The 23,148-nt window shown below is 39.3% G+C and overlaps 2 long non-coding RNA genes across 3 annotated transcripts; one reads left to right on the top strand and one right to left on the bottom strand.

Annotated features, from left to right (window-relative positions):
• Positions 1-3,051: 3,051 nt before the first annotated feature.
• On the bottom strand, positions 3,052-7,452 carry LOC147751786 (uncharacterized). The gene is made up of 2 exons (XR_015315914.1): positions 7,069-7,452; positions 3,052-3,346 (listed from the first exon to the last, which is right to left on the bottom strand). It is a non-coding gene; the product is annotated as an uncharacterized LOC147751786 (long non-coding RNA).
• Positions 7,453-8,963: 1,511 nt separating this feature from the next.
• LOC111272985 (uncharacterized) lies at positions 8,964-19,849 on the top strand. 2 transcript variants are annotated; one of them, XR_015315915.1, is made up of 4 exons: positions 8,964-9,145; positions 16,019-16,228; positions 16,347-16,566; positions 18,117-19,849. It is a non-coding gene; the product is annotated as an uncharacterized LOC111272985 (long non-coding RNA). The 2 variants fall into 2 exon arrangements; XR_002687815.2 differs by lacking the exon at positions 18,117-19,849 and having other exon boundaries at positions 16,347-17,945.
• Positions 19,850-23,148: the final 3,299 nt, after the last annotated feature.

Consider the following 23,148-nt stretch of genomic DNA (forward strand, 5'->3'; position numbering starts at 1 on the left):
ATAAAATACTCTATTATCCGGATTCGCTTGCTGTGTAATCAACTTGAATATCCTGTTTTTTTTTTTTACAAATTATACGTTATTAGTTTAGAACGCAATAACTTTAGAGTATGTAAATAATATGCGCAAGGTACATATACATTCTGAACAAGAGCAATTTTTTTTTTTTCTATTTCAGTAATCCATTTGCTGATAGCCAAATATTATATGTCCCTAAAAAACTTTGTTTGCTTCATTTGGTTAATATTAGGAAGTGTCATGTACAGTTCAAACGTTTGTATGTACGTACTATTTTTTAGAACGCTAAAGTTTTAACATTTCATAAAATGGCAACTATAATTAAGGACAAAACATAACAGCGGAGAATAAATGACATAAGCGTTGTTTAAAATATTTAAAAAAATAATAAATATTAAAAAAATTTTTTAAATGACAAAGAGGACTGGCAAAAAGCGATCTTAGAAGAATCATCATCATCATCATTTGTTGAGAAAAACAAAAAGAACTTCAAACTAAAAGATAATAAACACAGTGTAAAATATTAAACAGTTTAGAGATTTAGATCGAACTCGCTATTTCATGCTTACTTTTTTGAGGTTATTCTGTCTCCCAATAAATTTTGCCGATTTTTTAAAAAAAGCAGTGTTTTTGCGTAAGTTTGGAATTGGTTTCGATCTGTCGTATTGGGTCGCAAATATATATATATATATATATATATATATATTTTCTTATTAGGTGACCGATAATCGCATTTTAAAAACGCTACATAACTTGTGAAACAATAAAAGAGCTTGCGTGTAGCATAAAACCCTTGACAAGCACCAAGCTAGGTTTAAAAAAGCAGTAAACAACAGCCGCCTATACTTTTCGGATAATTGTTCTGCTTATGCAAAGTGGCGCATTCAAATTCGGATAGAGCGGAGATGCGCTCATTCATAAATATCAGAGGAGCGCTGTTTATTTCAAGAACAAAACATTGACAAAGAACAGAGCGTCGATCTCAAATGATCAGCTATGACCCTATGTGCATACGCAGAATGAACCCCAGCTAGATTAGAAACTTCATTTTATGCCCAAAAACGACGGTCTACGCTAGTGTTAGTTTTAACGGTGTTTTTGGAAAATCCGAAGAATATCTTAAGGGGCCAACCAGAAAACTGTACATGGGGCTAGATTTAAAGGGCTGGATAATTCATCAAGATAACTTCAAAATCCATCTTTTATACAACTGGATCTTCTATATAGAAATGGACCTTTATTTGAAGGACTGCTGAATGGGTTATTCTGATAAGCTATAATAGTTGATTTTTTTGCTGATAGGCCGTCTCATCAACGGTACTTTTGGCCTGTTATGAGCTGAAAATTTAATTTCGGTAGGACTTCTTAGTAGTAGCAATATAGTTGAGCGACACTTTAATAGATTTTCACCTACCAATACTTAACGCACGGCTACTACTGAAAAGCTATTTCGCAGGATTATAAAAGAAATATTTTAAATATGACTGCTGCATGGTTTATGTCCTGAATTGAAGATGTGATAGCGGTAAATAATGACCATATTAAATAAACGTGACCATCCAGAATAGCACATACAAAAATTTTTGCCGAAATATCTATTTTTATTTAACTACAGATTTATGAACTCCTCACTAGAATAAGTTTTTCCAGATTCTAGATATTGCTTCCAAATTGCCTTGCTTTTAAAACTAAATAAAACAGATATTTCAACAAATGTTTTTGCATATACTAGAGCTACCATGTCATGTTACGATTATTTACTGCTGTTACATCTTCAGTTCAAGACACTAAGTCAAGCACAGGTCATTCTCAAAATATATCCGTAAATAACTTCTCAATTATAACTGTGCCATTTTAGTAGACATAAACTTAAAGTGTCACTCAAATACACCGTTGAACTGAATTTTGAGTTGATCAAAAGCCAGACGTCCCATAAATGCAAGCACTCACAAAGGCCAAATGGAAGCTTGAACGGCCGTATTGACAATAAATATTTTCTTCCACCAAACGGCCGTCAATTCCTGTATCAAAAATTCAAGTGTATCAAGAAGAGGCTTTTTGCCTTCTTTAATCTATGATCTATCGAGGATCTCTCGGTTCGTCTCATCAAAACCAATGTTCTATACCCTAAAACTTCAGAAAACGGTGCCAAGATATTCTGAGGGGTGTGGCATGCTTACACGATACTGTCGCAAGCTTGAAAGCCTTAGATTTTGGTACAACTACATTTTGTAAAGGAGGACGAATGCAGTCTTCCAACTAGAGCGTACGACAAAATGGCATTTTCTAATGGTTGCCCTTGTATCGATTATTTAGTTAGAGGGAAAATATTTGAATTTCGTTGATACACATCGGAGTAGACAATGCTATAGAAATAGGTATCAGTACAAACAAATTCACACACGAACTGTGACTTCCCCCGTCAACAGTGCTAACGAGACAGAGAACACTCACAACAGGACAACGGTGCCGTCAGCCGATCATTAGTAAATGGCTACCAGCGATCTGGTAGACGCTAGTCCTGAAACCACCACACACACGCTATCTAGGCGCTTTATGCTAGACTTACTTTTGTTACGAAAGCTGCCGTGAAGACATCAGACAATATCTCAGCCCAATAGGGACAGTTCTTCCGAGCTTTATATTAGTTTCTGGTGGAAAGATTAAGAGGTAGACTTCTCTAATCGGACCGCATGCCGCCATAATAGCGTTGCCTTCAGTTCATTAAACCCAACAAGGGTACATTATAATACGTAATGATGTTAACTAGACTACGGTTGCTGTATACGCGGTTATTCATATATTTCAAATATTTTCCGTTAGAGACGGAAGGTTATAGGAAAAATATTATATATATATATATATATATACTTTCCTAATCAAGTGACGTAAAGCAGGGTGTTATAAATAAATCGATCATTTACGGTAAAGCGCTAGTATATTATTCTGTATTAAGCTTGTGTATGTCACTGACAAAGGCGCAAATTTATGAAAATGATATTATGAGTTGAATATCTACAATAAATAGCGAAATTTCTGGCAGCAACGTGTTGTATTGAGGAGGTTGTAACGGTCGACACTGCTAAGGCGGCTTGTTAGCTATCGTACAATATGAGTTTCAGAACGCTAAAATACTGGTGCAGAACCCCGAATCTTCATCCATCTTCGAGTGAGCGAGCTGCCGCGCCGCTCGCGGCGGCCATGGGCAACTCGTAAGTCGCAGACGACAACTGGATACTTGTTGCTGGTGGTGATGGCGCGTTTGGACATGTCGGCGTCTGAATCGTTCACTGCTGGTTGGTTAGCCTGCCGGCATTGATCGCCACGCCTGGAAGAGTTTGGGAACGATTTTTCATTCCGGCTACGAGTAGTACATGGCAGCACGCTAACACGACCCCGAGCAACAGCAGCACTGTTATTTCTCAAGCCCCTATTCCTCTGCTACAGAAGCTAGCTATTTTCACACTCTGAATAGAATACATACTCCCAATGCATATGTCCAGGAGGAGGACAAATATTAACAGTCGTTATTACGAAGTTCTGAAGAGGTCGTAGGTGATGTCTTGGCTTCTCGTAGTCGATTAGTATTCTTGCTTGTGATCTGTAAAACTGTAATATTGAGAGACGCTAACCATCAAGCTTTTTGTATTTAATTACTCAAGCAAGCTATTGATATAATTGCGCAACCTCCTACGACGTTCGAAAAAAACTTTTGTAACCAGCCCTGTACAATGTTGAAAAGAAAACGCAACTCTAGGGGATTACTTTTTTTAAGGAGCGTTTCTCTATGGAGTTCGGTCTGCGGGATTTGCACTATTCAAAAGTGCGCACACAATATTCTATCGGTGGTGTGGTTTACTAGGCCAATCCGCAGCCGCAGGAGAAGAGGATTCGAACGGTACGTCAGCGTTAAATATCTTGAGAATAGAAAAGTCTTTTACAAAACACCTGGAACATGCAGTAAATACGAATACAGTTCCTAAACAAATTATTCTACAGTTGAAATTTTCTACGAGCCAAAACAAAAACGCTCCAAGGTCAGTTTCTGTTAAAAAATGTCCTTGTTTGAACCTAATTTGTATAAATATCAGTTAGTCTATATAAATTAGTTATTACGATTGAATTAGTTTTTGTCGTCATACATTCTTGTTTTTATCAGCTCAGTTCCTTCATATTATGTAACGTCCATATTTCAATAGCAACTTCGAAGGAATAGTTTCGAGGATTATAACGCGAGCCTTTCAGTAGCGTATGGTTCCACTAGAGCGGCCTTCAGGGTTACTTTTTTCCTTCTAGTGGTGGAGCCTGTGGTAACGGTTTATGGATGAGCAATAAGTGTCATAGAAGAAACTTGCAGTCAATGCGAGGTGCGACTATGTGGCTAGGTAGTGCTTATAAGGATGGGGTGCTACGCCAGAGGTGTACCCCTAGTTTTGGATTAAGCTTCGTAGGGGTGTGGAAGTGCTAATCTTTTGAAGAGCTCTCCACTTCTCGACATCTAGTGCTCTAATGCCAAACACTCAATACTTTGGTGCTGGCCAATTGTAATACCTAGCAGCTCTACCGGAGACGAGAGATAGTAAACCGAACTTGTAGGAGTATCGAACACCATGAAATTCAATGCGATCATTATTCTGAACGACGGTACAGAAAATTACGCATTTGCGTATCTACATAAATCTATATACTGTTTGAATGATTATAACTTCAGTCTTTTTTTCTTTTGCATAAAATTAATATTTAAATTGAAAAAGAATCTATGTCAAATGTTCCCCCACTGCAAATGCTCATGCATTTTATACTATCACTTTATCCAATTTATCTGATTGGAGGATTCTTACGAAGATAGGTTAGTACACCATGATTATAGTGTGTAGGTGTTCCGCGTGCTCGATAGTCGAGTTCGCCATTCTCACAAAAGTTTTACTGAACGCGTAATAAAACAGCGTCCCGCAGTAAATTTAAGTAACTAACAGTAGTCACTGTGCTGCTTAAAAAGAGTAGTTCAATTAATTCTTTCCTTAAAATGCCCCATTGAGGTTCCTAATGAATTTATATGGTGTTTCACTCAGAGTTGCCCACTAGGTGCAATTACCTCGATTAGTTGTGCCATTTCATTTCAATGTACCCTTATCGTTTTAAAAGATCTTTCCCGAAGCAGCCAATCCTGTTCTCGTTTTTCCAGTTACCATTGACATCATTATTTTTTCCGGTCCAAATCATTTTCGTTGACAGCACGTATTATTGGTGGACCGTATTTTTCCGTTGACAACGTTTTAACATGCGATGGGCGCCTGTTCCGCTGATAGCAAGCTCACGACTTGATAATTTTGTAGATGTTTATATTGTCTCGATACTTTCTTTTTTGGTCTTTCGGAACGTTATCTATGTATATAAACATCCCGAACAATTCCATTCGATCAATTGCAGATTGCGTACGAGGATCTGCATGAACTCCCTCCAATATAATCTTTGTGCCTCTGCTACATTTTTATACTTTCAATAATAGCATTTTAAGTTGATTTTCTTTTTTCAAACTTTACTCTCTTGACGTTAATATTAAAACCTGAAATGGAGAACTGCCGGAAGGTTATGACCCGTTAGACAGTGTGTACGTTTTTTGAGGTATTCTGTTTGTATAAATAAATCCTGAAGGAATATGGATGACATAAGCATGTGTCTATTAGGATCCACATACGGAGGATCACTTGTTAATTTTCGATTTTGAAAATATCGAAGTACATTCAAGAAGGTATGGTCTGTTAATTCACTTTATTGACCCACTGATAAATTCAGAGCTAATATTCGCTGTCTACAATCAGGAAAAATCTAACATGTTCTTGCATCTCACAGACAGCTTGTCCTTCTTGTTGAAACGTCTCTTGTAGTGTGTATTTCGACTCCATCAGGTTCATCAGTCTCAATAATCTAAACCTTCCCCTAAGGCCTGAGCCCAGGTTTGTTTGTAACTTGATACTCAATCGCCCTAATCTATAAACTGGTTCCGAACCCAACTGATTAACGCCATGGGTCCTTGGCTAAAGATGTAGGAGTAAGTAAACTCGATCTGGTCCTCAAGGTGTTAGAAGTAATTTCCCAGCTGCCTCTACGCCGTTCGGAAGATGTACTCCTTTCATCTTTCGTTTTCTTCCGTTTCATCTTTCGACAGCTCCGTCGCGTCTCCGAACAGGACCGCAATTTTGTCCTAATCAGTTACGTCATCAAGCTCTGTTTATCACCACTAAGGGAACAAACGGCTTCAATAAATTTTTTCCTAAATTTTAGACAATATCTATTGTCCTCGGCCTCTTTTTCCTGATTTCTCAACCTAGAAAAGTCTAGGCTTTCTTGATACAGACCGTACATGCGTGTACTAGTGATTTGCAAATATGCATAAATAATAAAGTCAAAATGGTATTTTAATTGAACTTCAAGTGGCGCGCAGTTATCGTATTTAAGTTTCCTACATATTTCTGTTAGCTACGCTTTACTAGATTAAAGCATCCTAATACAGAGTTAATTGTTCGACTTAAAGTAATGGTTAGCACATCGACGATTTTAGAACATGACCATCATCTTGTCAGCCTTGTCACCTATACGATCCATTCTGAATGAGCTCATTGTTTCTACGCGCAGGTTTAGAACATAAAGATTTAGCTATAGAAAGTTTAACTTTTCGTGTATATTTGGTAGAAATACTTCCTAGTCATTGGATCGCTTGAGCGGTAACTCTAAGCTGGTTTCTCGAGGAGAAATAGATGTATTTCAAAAAAAAAATAAACACTTGTAGAAAATATACGACAAATTCAGCGATTCAAAAAAATCATACGACATAAACATTAGACTCATTTGCCCGCTTTGAAAATGCTCGACACACGGCGGTGGCTTCGTGCAGACTTCGTGTTTTCATGCGTACGGCAAAGCGCAATGGACATAATTTTTATTCTCAGCGCCGTCTTGTGTCTTCACGCCAACAAGCAAAGCCTGCGGCTCAAAACAGATTTCGACGCATCGACACAGCCACAATAAAAGAGGACGAAAAATGCTTACCGGGTGGGCAATATCCACCACTTAGATCACCCACGAATCGGGCGAAGGAGGACCGTAGTCGTCGTCTTCATCGTCAATCGTTAGTCAATGACCACTAGTTCCGCTACCGTCATCTTTCCGGTTGATCTTCTTGGCTAGCGTGCGCGTATATGACATTTGCCAACGTGTTCCACGCTCAGGCAGTCGGGCGCTACAAGTATACGCCACTTAACACTTAATTCTACTCGACGCCAGAGCATAATTCTCGCGAGTCACGGAACGTAGCAGCATCTAAGATGCTCTCACTCATCAGCTGGGTAACAAACGTGTGTGTGGTAAGCAGCGCATAGAGGCAAGCGAAACAATGACCCCATTAGGCGATGTGATAAAGAAAGAATAGGCAGGAGGGAGCATCTCTAGCAGCGTCAACGGCTATTCTTTCGCTATTGATATCTATAGATGTTTAGTAGTTCCCCAGCTTGCCGAGACACACTCATCCCATATTAGTACTATACTATAAGCGATTGCTGCTGATTCGACGTCATTGTTAGCCTATCTATTTGATGGAACAGGTGGAGCCCAGATTTGAGCGCAAGCCTTTTTGCATGAAATTGCTGTAAACATGCTCGCGTGCTAATGATTCTTAGCCAAACTAAGGACGGACGCGGTTGTTCCGATGTGTAGCTACAAAGTTTACTATTTGTTATTTAACAATGATCTGTACCTTGCCGAAATGATTATGTCTACTCTGCCGTACTTACATGCAATATCAAGCAAGCGATGTGAGTTTATGCGTCAAATATTGATTGTGTTTGTTGGATATTTCGATGTATTTGTTATTGTGCATGAAGCACTTTGGACCGTTGTTAGCTGCCTTTCTTCAAGGACGCAGGCACCCTGGAGTCCCTGGCGGAGGCCCGCCACTCATCTTACAGTTGCGGGCCGTTGCAGATCGGCTATGGGCTGTCATGCTGGCGGGGGCCGACAAACCACGAAGACAAATGATCCCTAAATATCGCCATTTTTGTGCCATCTTCCTCTGACTGGCGACTGTCACCTTTTAGACTGCTCACCTCCTCGTTCGATTATACCTGTTACCTGTTCTAGTAGAATAACGTTTAGAACTGATACAGATAATAATAATTGGAACAAATGATGGAACTATTTCTATATACATATGTATATTATAATGCCACAGATAATACATAATGTATATCATTTTTTTAATTATTTTTACATTTGTCCTTATGTTCTACTACGAGAAATAAAAGGTGTGGTCGAATGAAGCAAGCACCACAAAAGATGATAGTATTAGAATTAATATGGTAATATGGCTATGATAGGTAATCATACCCAACTGCCTATCATCTATGTATCATGTACCTAGGTACATGATGAAGCGCACTGGCCTAGCTTTGCCGCTGGTCGGCAAAAATGCCAGCCCACTCGCTCTGCTTATTCACTCGATGTTTATTTTGTTACGACTTGGCCACGCTCAGCTAGCGGGATGTCCTCATCCTGAGGTCGATATCCTCTAGCGCTTATGAACAACGTTGCTCTCCCCAGATCTTTCAATGGTCTTTTCATACGCTTCTCCAGTAGCATTTCTAAGTCGACTAACAGTCAGCGCAACTTCCGGCCTTTGACGCCATCCAGAATGACCTGTACGAGCCCGCAAAAACCAGCCTAGGGACCCAGATTAATTGACAGTCAAAAGTGCATCTTATTGTCATGGTAATGCCTGTAAGAATGGCAGCAGTTTATCCCGCTCAGTGGTGTCGATGCTCATTTTCCAGCAGAAAATTCGCAAACACTTGGTTAACGGAGAAAAAAGGAACCCACCCTTTTTGTTCTACGCACGAACTGTACGCGATTAGCCGCCGAGGAATTCTGCTAACATCCATATGGCCCCGATGACAAGTTAGATAAAGAATTACACTGTTATTGACCTTGCACGACCCGTCGTGGCCCTTTTGGCACGATATAGTGTACCTTCGTTGAGGATGGATGCAGGGGAGTTTTCTTTTATCCTTCTCGCAACATCTGTATCACCGCCGTTCGCCGATAATAAGCCAACGAATGTGCCATCATCATACAGGTTAGTGACTCCGCAACACGGCCTTCATCCTTCACAGTGCCAGTGCAATGTGGATCTACTGTCTCGATCTGCCCTGCCATGATAAGGGCAACTGATACTTGTGGGCGCAGCATTGATACGCCCTGTCTAGAACAACAGCCACCGATATTCTTTCATTACAAAATGCGCCTCCGGAAGTAGGTATCAGGCTTCTCCCATAAAATCGTACCACTCGAACGGGGCTACCCTTCGTCGAACACCAGCGGGGGCGTTTCGCAGTCAGCCGACTGTTCGAGCAACTCTTTCGCAATTTCGACCATATCGTTAGTTATCCCTACACTGCTACCAAAGTATAGTGGACCGGTTTAGCTGTGCTATTGGCTGGTAGGCGCATACGAGTTACAGTCACTCTTGTGTAGTTGAAGACGCGTGCTCATTCATAGATTTATCTTATATTTCTATACGTGTATATAATTCACTCGAGTATTTTATTTGCCAGTAGGAAGTATCCTTCTTTAGACGTAGCCTAGACAAGATATGGCTTAGCGACTGAGAAGAGAGATAGGCTATACACGGTTGTAGTTTTACAGAAATTAGCAAATTCCTATATTTTTGAAAGTCGGTCTGATCATTAGTGCTTTATTTTTCATTTTTACTTAAAAGCTTTATACATCTTCTGCAAAGCCTATCAGCCAAATTTAGCGCGGTATTTTCAACTAAATGGTACCTACCGGTTTTACTAATAGTGATTAACCCATTTATGTCCGCTCTGAAAAGAAATGTCAGAAATTCGTTGTGCCTCCGAGAAAATCGGTCAATAAATACTCAATAGGACTCCGAAATGGAGATACAGCGAAGCGCCTAAGGGTTTCAATATAAAATAATGTAATATAAAACAACTAATTATACGTCTTTGTATAATGAGTTCCCGTTAATGAATACTATATCAACTTAGGATTCATACAATAATGGATAACCTTGTCATAAAGCAAATAAATTGAACAATCCGTAAAATAAAACCTTTGAGCGAATTTTTTTCTTGTAAAAAGTCTTCTTAATATAGACGTCGTACGTGGAACGCTTAGTCGAGGATCTATTTAATATGCTACTACACAACTTCAAATTGAAGTATGAATCCGTTATCATTCTATAAACGGTCAAGTTAATTCTTCATCGTAAGTTTAGTGCTAACTACGAGAGCCAATTACGCTAGCGGAAGAAGTGTTAAATGATTTTACTTCTACCAAGCATGCTGAAAAATCCGCTTTCTATAATCTAGGAAATTACTATCGATTAGCTTTAGAGAAGATGAACACATGTATCACACGTGGGCCTCAAAACTCTGGTCGTGTCTCACTCTGAGACATATTTTTTTTATAAGATTTTAATAGTGCGTTTCTACTTGGCTAGGGCGCCAAACACTATAGATAATTCATTAGACCTACTTTCCTTTAAAGCCGTACGTTGTTATGTTGCATTCATGTAATATTAAATTGTTGTATTGTTTAGTTATGAGTACATAAAATGCACCCGTCTGAGCGGTGCAATATCGATGCTGACCCTCGTAGACGTAAAAAAAAGAACAACGTTGACTCAAAATTTGGTTCTGCGTTCGAACAGTATACGTAGTGAAGATTGGCCTCTTGAAGTTCTCTCTTGTTTATGTTATTGAGTTTCGAGACGACTTCTCCTTCGTCCGTGAGGTCGTTGGTGGCTACGCGTGAAGCGTTTATTCATTGTATCTCCGATCTGTGCTTAGTCCAGCAGATTACTTCTCAATACCTCAATGACACCTGCAAACTCACTTTGAGTTTCAAGCGTTGCTTGCTCGCATGCAAATAAAACGCACCCAAAGCTTAAGGCTGGTTTCTCCAGCCCGCTGGTTGCAGATGGGGTACTGGAGGTTGAATCTGGCTAGCGATCGATAGCACATAGTACGCTCTTGATCTGCACCAAAAGTAGCCTGTTTACTAAAGACAGCAGAAATTTTCGAAAATTGAGACCGTACCATCGTCGTCTGTCCGATACAAAAGCGAAAGAGACGAAGTGGCGGCTAGCAGTTCCACTACTACTGCCACCGATCTTCTTGCTTCTATCGTCACTCACACCGGCTGTTGAAGGTTGATATGTTCTGTTGGTGTCAATCTGCTAGGAGTTATAATGTCTGCAGCTTTTCGATACCAAATCCACTCAAGCTCGCCGGTTCAGATAGCCAGTTTGCGGATGTCATATACCGACAACGCATAATCCTCCGTGGACAATAACATGGTAAACATTCTTCAGTGCTCTGCTTTCCCTTTTCAAAAGCTCATGTCCTATAACACCTACAAAACTTCATCCTTACATGTACTACAAATGAATCTCAATTCATTTTGAGATATAGCACTGAACATTTAGAATTGCGGCAGACCGAAATGATCTGGCTAGATACTCCTAGATCTTGCAGCTCGTCGAATTGATCCTAAAAGTTCCATTCAGCAATAAAGCGTATCTAACTTAGATGTGGCTCTAGCAAAATTTAGCTTAGTGAATGAGAAAAAATAATACGCTTTCCAAGGAGTACAGCTTTACAACAATTGACCAAAGGGATACATCTCTATATTTTTCAAGGTCTATTATTAGTGCTTTATTTTTGATTTAAGGATTCTGCATATTCTCCCCAAAACCGGTTGCTTAAACTTAACACCTTAAAAGCAACCACCGTGAAATGACAAAAGGGAAGCCATGAATTTGAAATTTAAAATTTTACTAGATTATACTTATAAAGCGCTTCCTTGTTCTAAGTTTATTTGAGAGATGTCAAATAAAAAAAAAAAGACCCCAACTAACGACTTAGACTACTAAGGGAGCTAACGTAGTAATCGCTGGCCCATTTTCTGAATTGCTACATAAATCTGAAGAGTTCCTTGTAGTAAATCGTTATCCAACTCTGGGCATCTTGTGTTTCTGTTGCTAATTTTCGTATTAAAAAAGTAGATACATCTCAGAGCATACCTAAATTGATTTAAATTCGTTTTCGCATAAAACGTGAAAGAGCTCTTTCTGCTATGGGTTTTCTCCGAATAATCTAAAACAAGCGTTCGCATTTCAGGTTCTATAACTTTTAAACAGAGCCAGGATAAAGCCCTCAAGGAATAAGTTTGAACCTTAGAGTGACCGGAAGATAAAAACGGAGTACGTCGAAGAAAGAGGCTCTAAAGTACTCACTAAAAGCATAAAAAGCAATTGGATAAAAACTAAACGCCTTATAGCTTAGCACTGGATCCAATGGAAAAAACGTGTAGTTCATGCTTCTTCCAACTTTCAAAATCCGAACAAGCGCCATAACTCGTTCACCAGGTTCAATTAACAATGAACGTAACAAGCGCCGGCTAATGCAATAAAAAGGTACTTCTTTAAAAAGAAATTTCCGGTTTGGTGGCGGCGTCAGGTACGCTAAGGACAAGCTAATGACGATAGTGTCCCTCTAGGTCTCAACAGGTCATTTGAATAAACCATTATTTACGTATTTCGGTTCCTAGGCATTGCCGTTAATCTTGGTTTTAAATCTTCGCTCCCGATACGCAGCAAAGTGTGGTGTACCCGCTACCAAACCTAGATAACGTAGACCTTGGCGGCAAACATTTTGCCACTGCACAATCATGGGAACTACGGCGAACAACTTTAACACAAGTTATCGACCAAAGGTTAAGAAACGGAAACCAACGTTTCTAAAAAATTGAGGATTGATAGTAATTGAAAGTGAAAACGAGATAAAAGCTGGATAAATGGTAGTGTGCATTGTTAACGCGTGAAAAACTCGAACCGCACAAATGGCCACGTCATAACCTGTTTCACTACGGTAGGTTTGATCGTGTCGTATACGATGCTACTATGCTCCATAAGCTCCCTCACAATTCTCAGCGATTAAACTTAGGGCACATAAAATGTTCTAAATATAAAACTGAGGTAGACATTTTGTTTTGTACTAGGTGTCAGCTGTCTGAGGCAACGTTTAACGCCAATACCGGGCATAATACTCGAAACACTTACTCAAGCGTCAAAGACGCCAGGCCGCGTGTGCAGAATTTTAAGTGACCTCAGAACACGCCTTCATCTATAAATTCGTTAATAATAGTACTAATATTTTATGGCCTTCTCGGCAAACATATAACCAAGTCGGTTCTGAATACATATAATAAATTCTATATAAAAGATATTGAAGTTAAGTTTGCATGGCTGATTCTGTCTTTAGAATAAAGCGCCTGGCTTCCTATATACACCATGTATGCGGGTGCATTTCTGATATCTGCAACACAGCATTGCTCGCAGTAATTAGCTAATCGTACTGAAAAGAAGACAAATTGAGAACACTCTGACTATAGGTATAACTGTTTATTATGACTTCCAGTTGGGACGAACGAATCGATAAAACGTAACATTTTTAAGCATAAGTCGACCCAGTTTCTACCAAGTAATCAATCCGTGGGCCCTGCATCGAAGCTATACGCATGTACTTATTTCATAGATTGGCTGCTACATCTTTCAGTCTTCATACGGACTTAAGTCTCAAAAGAGACCCCTTCTTCAATAAAATAAAACCATAGGTACATTGGCAAACTATTCTAATGGATCAATATTACCCAGGAACCGCGTACTATTTGCAGATTATCATATTTAAGGTTGTAAATAAGTCTTGTAATGCCACTATCGTCTGATAATAGATATTCTACATTCTAATAAGCTCATCGGCAGATTTTTTGGCTGCTCTTCTTCTACTGTAATGTACTGTTAGCCTAATTTAATTTTATTTCGAATTCAATCAAATGTGAGCCTACATTGAAATCTGCACTGATCTGGACGATCCAATCTGCGTGACGTTCTTTTTGCTATGTTAATATGTATATACGAACGATATCTTTAGTCTTAATATAATAAGTTTTTCAAATTTTTAATTCTTTGTCAGAGGCAAGTCCGAACGTCTTAAGAGCCATGCTGTTAACCACGCAGTTAAGAACGGCAGCGGGTGCTCACGTGGTAAGGAAGATCAAATCGACTCTAGCAGTGTTGGGGTGAGTGGTTTGGGGGTTGCTTGTACTACGATGGAGGTAACGGCGGCAGTTGTGGATGTCTTGAAGAGTGGAACGACGAAGGAAGGAGCATGAGGGTAGCTGCTGGTTGCCTCAGGATATTTTTATTTCATTGGCTCTGTTCGTTTCCACACTAAGCAGGGCGCCTGCCTGCATTTGCAGACATCATCGTTGGGGATCGTCGTTTCCAGTGCCGTGTTTGGTAGCTCGACGCTACTTGATTGAATCATGCTCAGATGTGCAGAGGCGATAGTACATTTCTTGCATTATAAGGATATACATTTATAATCAAATCGAACACAGAGGACAAAGTTAACCCTTAACACCAACTTTTCAGTATACAAACCTTGTTCAGATATTGGGCAGCATTAAGGTTGCCAAGCCGGCATCCACCTGCAAAACCATTTGATCATCATGATGGGTATTACATTTCATGTTTGGAGAAGCTAACTGTGCTTTTATTGGTATGCAGTAAAAATTCAATCAAGTCAAACGATATATAACCTTTTCATGAAGTTAAACAACTTATTATCTATTATACTATTGACTATTTTGGATGTGACAATAAAGAAAACCTATAATTCATTTTTGTGCTCTATAGACAGGCTCTAAATATTGATACCCGCCAAAAAAGTGCCCGTATTTTAGGCAATATGGCCGTTTGAAGTAAGATCTTCATCGGTATACAAATTCCATTAACTTACGCATGCCGCTACGTGGTATCCATAGGGCAATTTTAGCATCAGTGAGAACGGAATCAGCTTGAAAAAAGTTGCAAGAAACATTTCACAAAACAGTCGCACATTATTTTATAAAACAATAGCAATGACTTGCTGCGGTTGACTCGCGTTTTGTTGTGGCATGGCTTAATTGGCATTGATTTTCCCATGGGAGAAACGGACAATTTGAATACAATAAGCAAGTCTTCTTGCTATTGAAAATGGAGATGCTACACCATTTTCTGAAGGATAGCCTTTACGCAATGTGAAATGAGCAATTCAGAAAAATACGGTGTTCATATTAACATATGTTTTTGTATAAAGAGTAGCGTAAATAAATATATCTGCATAGAGATCAACAATTAGGTTCTACCTACTAATTGTATTCGATAAATCATGGGAATTATATTATATATTTATATGGGTAAATGAACACTCTCGACGGACGTCTGTGACATGTTTAAATATAGACTTTTTATTTTAATATTGTCTCATAGTAAAAATGGACTGGTGGAAATCCGATCAAAGCGATCTCAGCGCATTCCAAAGTATGTTTTTTGATTCAGCTGAAAGTGTTACCCTGGTTTGCCCCAACTGCGGATGCACTTGGTCTACAGAGCAGGCAGGAGTCAAAATTTCTTTTTATCTAGGCTTAAAATAGCGATATAATCGCATAGGGAAGCAGCCTATTTATAGCTGATTCTTTGACGTTGTCGAAACTCTGAACTATTTTTTTAAATTTCGAAAATAGTAATTTTAGCGAAACAAAGACCGCGTATTTGCCACTGTCTTCTGAAGATAAAAAATACGGCTTTTAATAGGATATTTATATATAATAATAAGATTTATAAGATAAGAAAAAGAACAAGATGAGGTTTATATATATAATAAGAATAGATTGTCTCCACCTTGGTTCAAAAATATAACTCTAAATTACTCATGTACTCCATAAGAATGTTTTTAAGGTTGATTACGTACCTTTATAAGGTCTCATAGTTTGATATTGTTGGACGCACCCACGTTAAGTATGATGTAATCAATTGGTTATTTGGATCAATAAGTTTACGAACTTAACGAAGTGTCATGCCATTTATTTTCTTTTACAGAAACAACGTGGAGATCATTTAAAGGAAAGACTTTAGATATAATTTTATGCAGCTCCCCTTCATCGCTCCAGGGGCTTTAATTCAACATAGTCATGGAACCGTTACCAGCGACAAACTACTTCCTGACCATCTATGCAAGATGATCTGGCATAGAATGTTGGCAAGGAACTTCTAAATAGTGCTGACAAATATCGAATGAAAGTTAATGAGGTAATGAGAATGCAAACAATTTCAACGTCGCTTAAATTTGTAATTTTATTTCGGGATTTCGTAGAAAAAACTTGAAATGTAAGACAAACATTTTTAGCAACACTTTGCAATTTACCAGGTACGATCGAGTTGTTGAGTTTCTCCATTAATCTGTGCCGCCGAGAAAACGCTGGCCTATTATTACAAGACGCTTTGGATTAGACAGCAGATAAAACTACCGGCAGCTGACACCTTGCTCCGCTTTAGTCAATCGCGGAATTGGTGAAAACGAGGTTAACCGGACTTCATTAGAACTGCGTATATCAACAAAAAATACAAATACACCTCAACGCGTCAAGGTATGTTTTCTATTTACTTTTAGATCGATATTGAACAAGCTGGTCTAATTAATTCGTTATATTACGTGCCATGTAATTATATGGGTGCTATTGAAAGATCTGAGGGCAGCCTGCCAAGTATCTCCTGAAGAACTATCTAAGAAAATCGGCAGATTGTTGAAGTGATATTGAAGCTCTGTTTCGCGTCGTTCCTACTGCACTTTGCAGACTGATAGCTCAATTTTGATACTTTAGGTAATAAAAAAAGGCAGAACAGCTTCTATTCCTTCTTCCCGCTTAAATGTAACAGGTTAGCTTCTTTGAGAGTACCGCTTATCAAAACGTCGTTTTGGGAACCCTTTTTTCCCGGTAATGTTCAATGTAGGCGTGCCAATGTGAGGTATTCTAAATACATATTTGACTGGTGGTCTGTGCCCCGTGTGTGTAGCGGAACGCCTGAGCGAAGTGTCTATGTATATGTACTAATGTGTTATCTGTCTTGTTATGCCATTTTCTATCTCTGCGTGTTCGGATTTCTGTCGGAGTGTCCAAGGCGCACCCAGACCACATGTGTGCGCTTCTCGGCTTGCTTATCTTCCTTCTCTTCGCCTTTCACCGTTCCATGTGAAGCCATGTTAACATGTGTATATGTACTGGGCGTACATCATCACGCTGCCTGGTTGGGCCTGCTGCTCTTCATTGCTTCCCCCTTAGTTTCTTCCTTTCTTAAGGTCTGTCATCATCATCAGCAAGGCCTGTCTTAGCATCGTGCCGGTTGTTGTTGCTACACAAGGAGAAAAAGCAACTCTTCAAACAGCTCTTTATTGTTACTAAATCAGCAGTGATGGCGGCGGCAACGGCCGCAGCGCGATTTCTTGCTTGCTGTACTCATTATCAACATGAACAGCATCAATATGAGCGCTAGTCGTGTTATCTCCGAAGATTGACAAATTCGTCTGCTGCTGCCGCCGCCGCCGGTTGCAGCGGTGGTTGCGTCCTCTTCGTCTATTCAGTTGGATGTTCTTTTTGTTCGTTGTTCTCTTCTTGATCCTCTGAAGCTAGCTTTCTCTCTTCGATTTGTGGCGCTCGCACGCTCGACTAAGCGACCTTTAGTTGCAGCCGCGGCGTTGTTCATCTCAATCTCGTCCATCTCGTTGACCGCATCAACGGCAACGAGGAGACATTCGACTCTCTCTCTCTCTCTCTCTCTCTCTCTCTCCATCCGCGACTCCCCCGCTTTGTCTATTTTCTTCTTCTGCGTTTGTCGATGATGTTCGCTTATTCATTCCTACTATCTCTCTTCCTTGTCGTCGTCGTCGTCGTCGTCTCTTCTTCCCTTCATTCCCTGTCGAATCACCACGAAAATGATAAATGGAGAGGGAGAGAGAACCGATCGAATAGTCGTCGACGTGATCGGTGTGGAGGAGTGAGTGTTCCATCAGGACCGTTCCGGGCAAGGACCGAAGCGCCCCTGTTGAGAAAATTTAAGAAATATTCAGGGTAGAAGTCTAAGAGTAAAATGCGATTGTAACAGAGTATATGGCTATGTGTGCGGAATGAGATATTCACAGATTCCAGCTGCGAGAGTAGGAATAGAAAAGCGCTGGCTAGGAATTCATTCCGATCAGCGTTGTGGTGGCATCCTGTCTCTCGCACACACGCCCAGCAAACCTAACTGTGCCCACCCTAGTCGACCCAGTCAGACCAAACGGCTTTTTCCTGACACTCTACGACAACGACGATAATAACAACAGGCAACGCCACAAGTAGCAGGACCCTAACACCCGCCGGAGTAGGAAAAAGCAAAGGCGGGAGGAAATATCATCGAAGGACGGGGGATGGAGGGGGGCTGACGACAACTAGAAAAACATCACCCAAACGCGAGGGAAAGAAAAAAACTGTTGATCGTTTCGTCAACAAGCAACTCTCCATCGTAATCTGCGCCGTTGTCAAAAGTTATCTTTGTCACCGAACAATTTAATGCGCGCTATTTTTATAAAAATTATGTGCGAGAAGGATACCATGAGACGTCTTCCAGATTTGATGATCATTTTATATATCTCCCATTTCAAATGAACTCATTAGTATTGGCCTAGGGACGTCACTCTTGACAGTTCACGGCTATGATTAAATAAAAACATACTACAATACGCATCGAAATTAGAGAACACAAGATGACTAAGAGGGCTCTCGTGGGGCCTATCCACTGCTATTTTTTACTAATGTTATCTGGCATAAGCAAGTTTTCCAACGGAGAATTTAGAGGATTTTCATTAAGAACCCCATTCGAGATCACTCATAAAAATCAAACTGACTGACTTGAAGAATCTGATGATTGACGAAATCGGCGAAAAGACTCATTTTATCCCGTAACTTCTATATTTTCATTGTCTACATTAGACCTTCTGGAATGAACGTTCCTTTGATCTATCTTTTCCAAGGAGTCGAAGTAGGCTTTTCTGTTCATACAAAATCACTTGACGCAGTAATTCGCAGTCCACAAAATCTCTACGACGTCAACAACCAGCAACTTATGGTCTCTTAGCTACAACGTAAGTTCATTTCGCCCATTTGCGTCGACCAGAAGCTCTGTTTGTGTACCTGTATCAACAACGATTTTGCTCTGCTTTGTCCTGTAATGATGCTGTACATTGATACAGCAGTTCAAAGCGCCTTGGCTTCCATCTAAATTCCCCCAACGTTATTTTTAAGCTTTGCGGAGAGGGGACACAGTCAGCTATATTACTTTTCCTTTGTACGCTGTATATTATATACAGTGAACTGCCAAATTGATAGAAAAGAAATTCTCAGGCGTTCTGCGCCGTTATCCGTCGAGGTTCGATACGTTCACGTAATTAAAGTAAGCGTTTGCCAGGCCATCGTATGTGACAATGTGTCTCAAAAAGGACAAGGGCATGTTTGTTATATCGACCTTCTTCGACTGAATAAAAGCTTTAACTTTGATAACAGTAATAATAATAATAATAGATAAATAATTTTGTTTTTTCTACGTTTGTTGCGAAGAACTTGTAATTTTGAAGGCTTTCCGGCACTTTTATATTCATCTACGTACTCAGTTCTCGCTGTCAGGATAAAGAGCACTAAGACGAAGTAGTAATGCCAAATATAGGTAAAGCAATTAACAGCGCTTCGAGACTGTTAAATTTAAAACACATTAAATTTGAAATTATCCTAATATAAATTTAGCGGGTTTGACAGTTTGTAAAATCGAAAAAAACAATTGCTATAGTGACACATTAGAGACATAAATCAACAAACAAATAGATAAAAATATTAAGAACGGACAAATCAGTTTATATAAAATAAATTTATTTGTTTATGTCGTATTTTTTAACGCTTTGTCCTTTTGACTTTTATTTATTCTGGATTGTAATTCCAAAATAAGTTTCCGATCGGTTCCTCATTGTCAGTTTTTGTCTGCTAAAAGTTGATCTTCTCGTATTCTTTGCTCTACGTTTTGTTTTGTCCCATGATATGTCGAGATAAGTGTCACTTGGGGAAACGAACTCGACGTTAAATTTCGTAATCCTTATAAAGTCATAACAATGGCCTTAAAGTCAAAAAAGCGTTTTCAAATGGTGTATAACGTTCTCATGATAGTGCAATAGTAAGTTGTTTGCGTACAAAGTTTAGGTGCATGATAGCTGGTCGAGGTCGAGGAAAACCGAGCGTAGACATGTTTCGCTTTTTTGTGCTAACGGTCAGTCGCCTGAAGCCATCCTTAAGAGCGAACGTAAAAAATCTAGAAATTTATTATTAGTCTGTCACGCTTTGGATTGACAAGTATCGACGGCCCTCAATTTAAGTCACGCTGTTAAAAAAACTTTGCTTTTTATATCGAATCACACATATATTTCATGTTATTTATTGTATTCGACAGTATAATCCGGCGGTCTCAATCCCATAGTGATACTCAAACACACGCACAATTAGTTTAACCTTCTCGTGTTTTGTCCTCGAGAATATTGTCCAGGTCAGCGGCGGGGATGGCAGTGGCAGTTATATAGACAAACAACGTGTAAAGTATAGCACCGGTTCTTAAACTAGAGGTTCAAGCAATCCTTTTATTAAGTACTAGTACTTCTTTTCTAAGATTAACATCACAGATTCGCTCATTAGAAAGCTGTGATGACAGGCGGCAATGATATAGAAAGGTGAATTGGCTGGAAAATGTCTATAGTTACACGTACATTTACCAAACTATGCCTAACGAAACCCTAACTACAAAAACAGATCACAGTATTGGAAAGAATTTAGAGAAAAATTGAAATTTCAGGGCCCGTTGAGTTGCTATTACATTTTCTGAGTGGCTTCTGACCAGACTTTGTCTCAAACTTATTTTGAAAACGCCAGTCGATCATTGGAAGCGGAAAAACGATTTTCACCTCTCGTACATTTTCATTTTTTGCTTACATCTTTTATTTCGTCCAGAGAAAAGAGGGAGAAAAAACAGAAGAAGGAGAACGAATGAAAGGGAAAAAATAGACAAGGATTTCTTGCCGGTTTTTCTTGTTTCTCGAAAACCTCTCCTCAGCATTAGCCATTGTTGACAATTGCGTTAGAGTCGTCGGTTCCCTGTCTAGTCTTCCAGAGACACGTCCGCTCGTCAGGCCCCGACTAGTATGTATTATAGTAACACGCTCGTACGATGTACATGTTTTACATTACATACATTATTATCTACTTTATAGTAGTTTCAACAAATACTCGAAAAAAAAGCATTGTAGATAAATTCAAACGAATAAGGTAGAGTTCCTGGAAGAAAACGATGCCGAATCGACTATCGTGCACTGCTTTATTATTATCTGCTTTAGATTGACGAGACAACAGGAAGAACGACAATAAGATAGAAAGAAGTGAGCGATTTTACTTAAACAAAAGCCGCTAGCATGTCCTTGTCTGGAAAGAGGTAAGTAGTGTTTCGCTATAGGCATACTTTGACTAAATGTAGCCTATTCAGGTCGATCGGTTCCGTCTTCGCACAAATGCGCTCTTACACATTGACGTTTATTCAACTGTACTGGACAATGGTGACTGTTATCAACTGTTTGTCAAAATGTTAGTCAGAATAATGCGTTTAAACTGGAAAAACTTTGACGAGCTGTTCGTCATAATGGCGAGCGTGCGTTCATTCGCTACCCGTAACGCCAAGCGGAAGCCAGTTATTTCTAGAACAGAGCGAACCTAGTAATGGTAAACAACAGTGTAATGTTTTTGGACTTTGAGCACAGATAAATACAAAATTCAATTTCGTTGGGGTCTTTGCGTACAGCGTATTTGAGCAACGCCTGAATGACCACTAATGTCACAGTAGCTATAATAGCTAAATATGTGTGGAGTAACGAAAGAATATTATGGTTAAAATTATAGTTACGAGTGGCTTAGGTCCCGAATTAAAGTTGTTGTCGCGGTGGGTAGTAGCTACGTTAAAGGAACATGACTATTAGGAATGACACTTCTAGTACGTACGAAAAAAAAAATCGTTGAGATGTCTATTTTGTTTATACACAGTCTTGAAAACAAAGCATATAAAACATTCTTAATTTAGGCGCATGTTTAGATTTTGACATTTTTTCTGTGTGGCCCAAGGACGTCAATGTGTTACTGTCACTTAAACACTCTGAGGTCGAAGCAAGGTTCTTGAATATAGGGAGAAAGAAAGTAAATGTGTAGGATGGTCTGCGATGTGTACAGACTCGCAATTGGCCACGACCGTTCTTGTCTGTGCTCTAGAAATGGAAAGCCTTTTCGTTGAAAGTGGCCTAAGACATCGAGCGCATCAATTCTACTTGTAGCTCTTCTTGGCCTTGTGCTGACTTATTGGCTGTCACTTGGACGTTGCACCATTTTGGTAAGCTTTGAAGCAGCACGTATCTAATTTTGAAAGGTTTCCAATCTTATCACGCGGACGAAACCTAGGAAAAGGTGTTTCTAAATAGAGAAAATGATACTAAGAGGGTAAAGGCTACGACCGTTCGACTGTATCTTAGCTTTCGTAGTAAATTCTATCGAATAGCTTTACCCATTGGTGTATTGATCATTTCAGGAAGACGAACAAATATTAAAACTATTACGTGAACTAATTTTACACAGATCAGCCGGACTGTTTGTTTATATAGAATGGGACGAAGACACCCTTGACGGTTTAAAGGGGCTCACTTGATAGTAAAATGTAGCATATCCTAATAGCAGAAGATACGCGGAGTATTACGGTTATATATTTCATGGATTAACTTTAATAAATATTTAAAAAAAAAAACTCTTCAATTGTAAAATAACTTTTTACAGATTCTTTAGAGATTTCTGTGTTTATTTTTATTATTCTGTCTTTATTTCCCTTTAGAGATTATTTGTCTCTATGGAACTCTATGGAAACCCAACTACTTTGCAGTCGTTCTCTCAGTTATTACCTTTAAATAAATGTGCACTTTAGCTCTGGTAACAGTTTCAAAGCGATTAAATCATTGCAAGGATATTAGATACGTCGGAAAAACACACTCATCGTACAAATCTGACATGCCTAGGATCGCTATAAGCACGCTACTACTAGTATAGACATCACAGGTTGTGATGTCTATACTA

This window comes from Varroa jacobsoni, unplaced genomic scaffold, assembly GCF_002532875.2.
Source record: "Varroa jacobsoni isolate VJ856 unplaced genomic scaffold, vjacob_1.0 contig04141, whole genome shotgun sequence".
Lineage (NCBI taxonomy): Eukaryota > Metazoa > Arthropoda > Arachnida > Mesostigmata > Varroidae > Varroa > Varroa jacobsoni.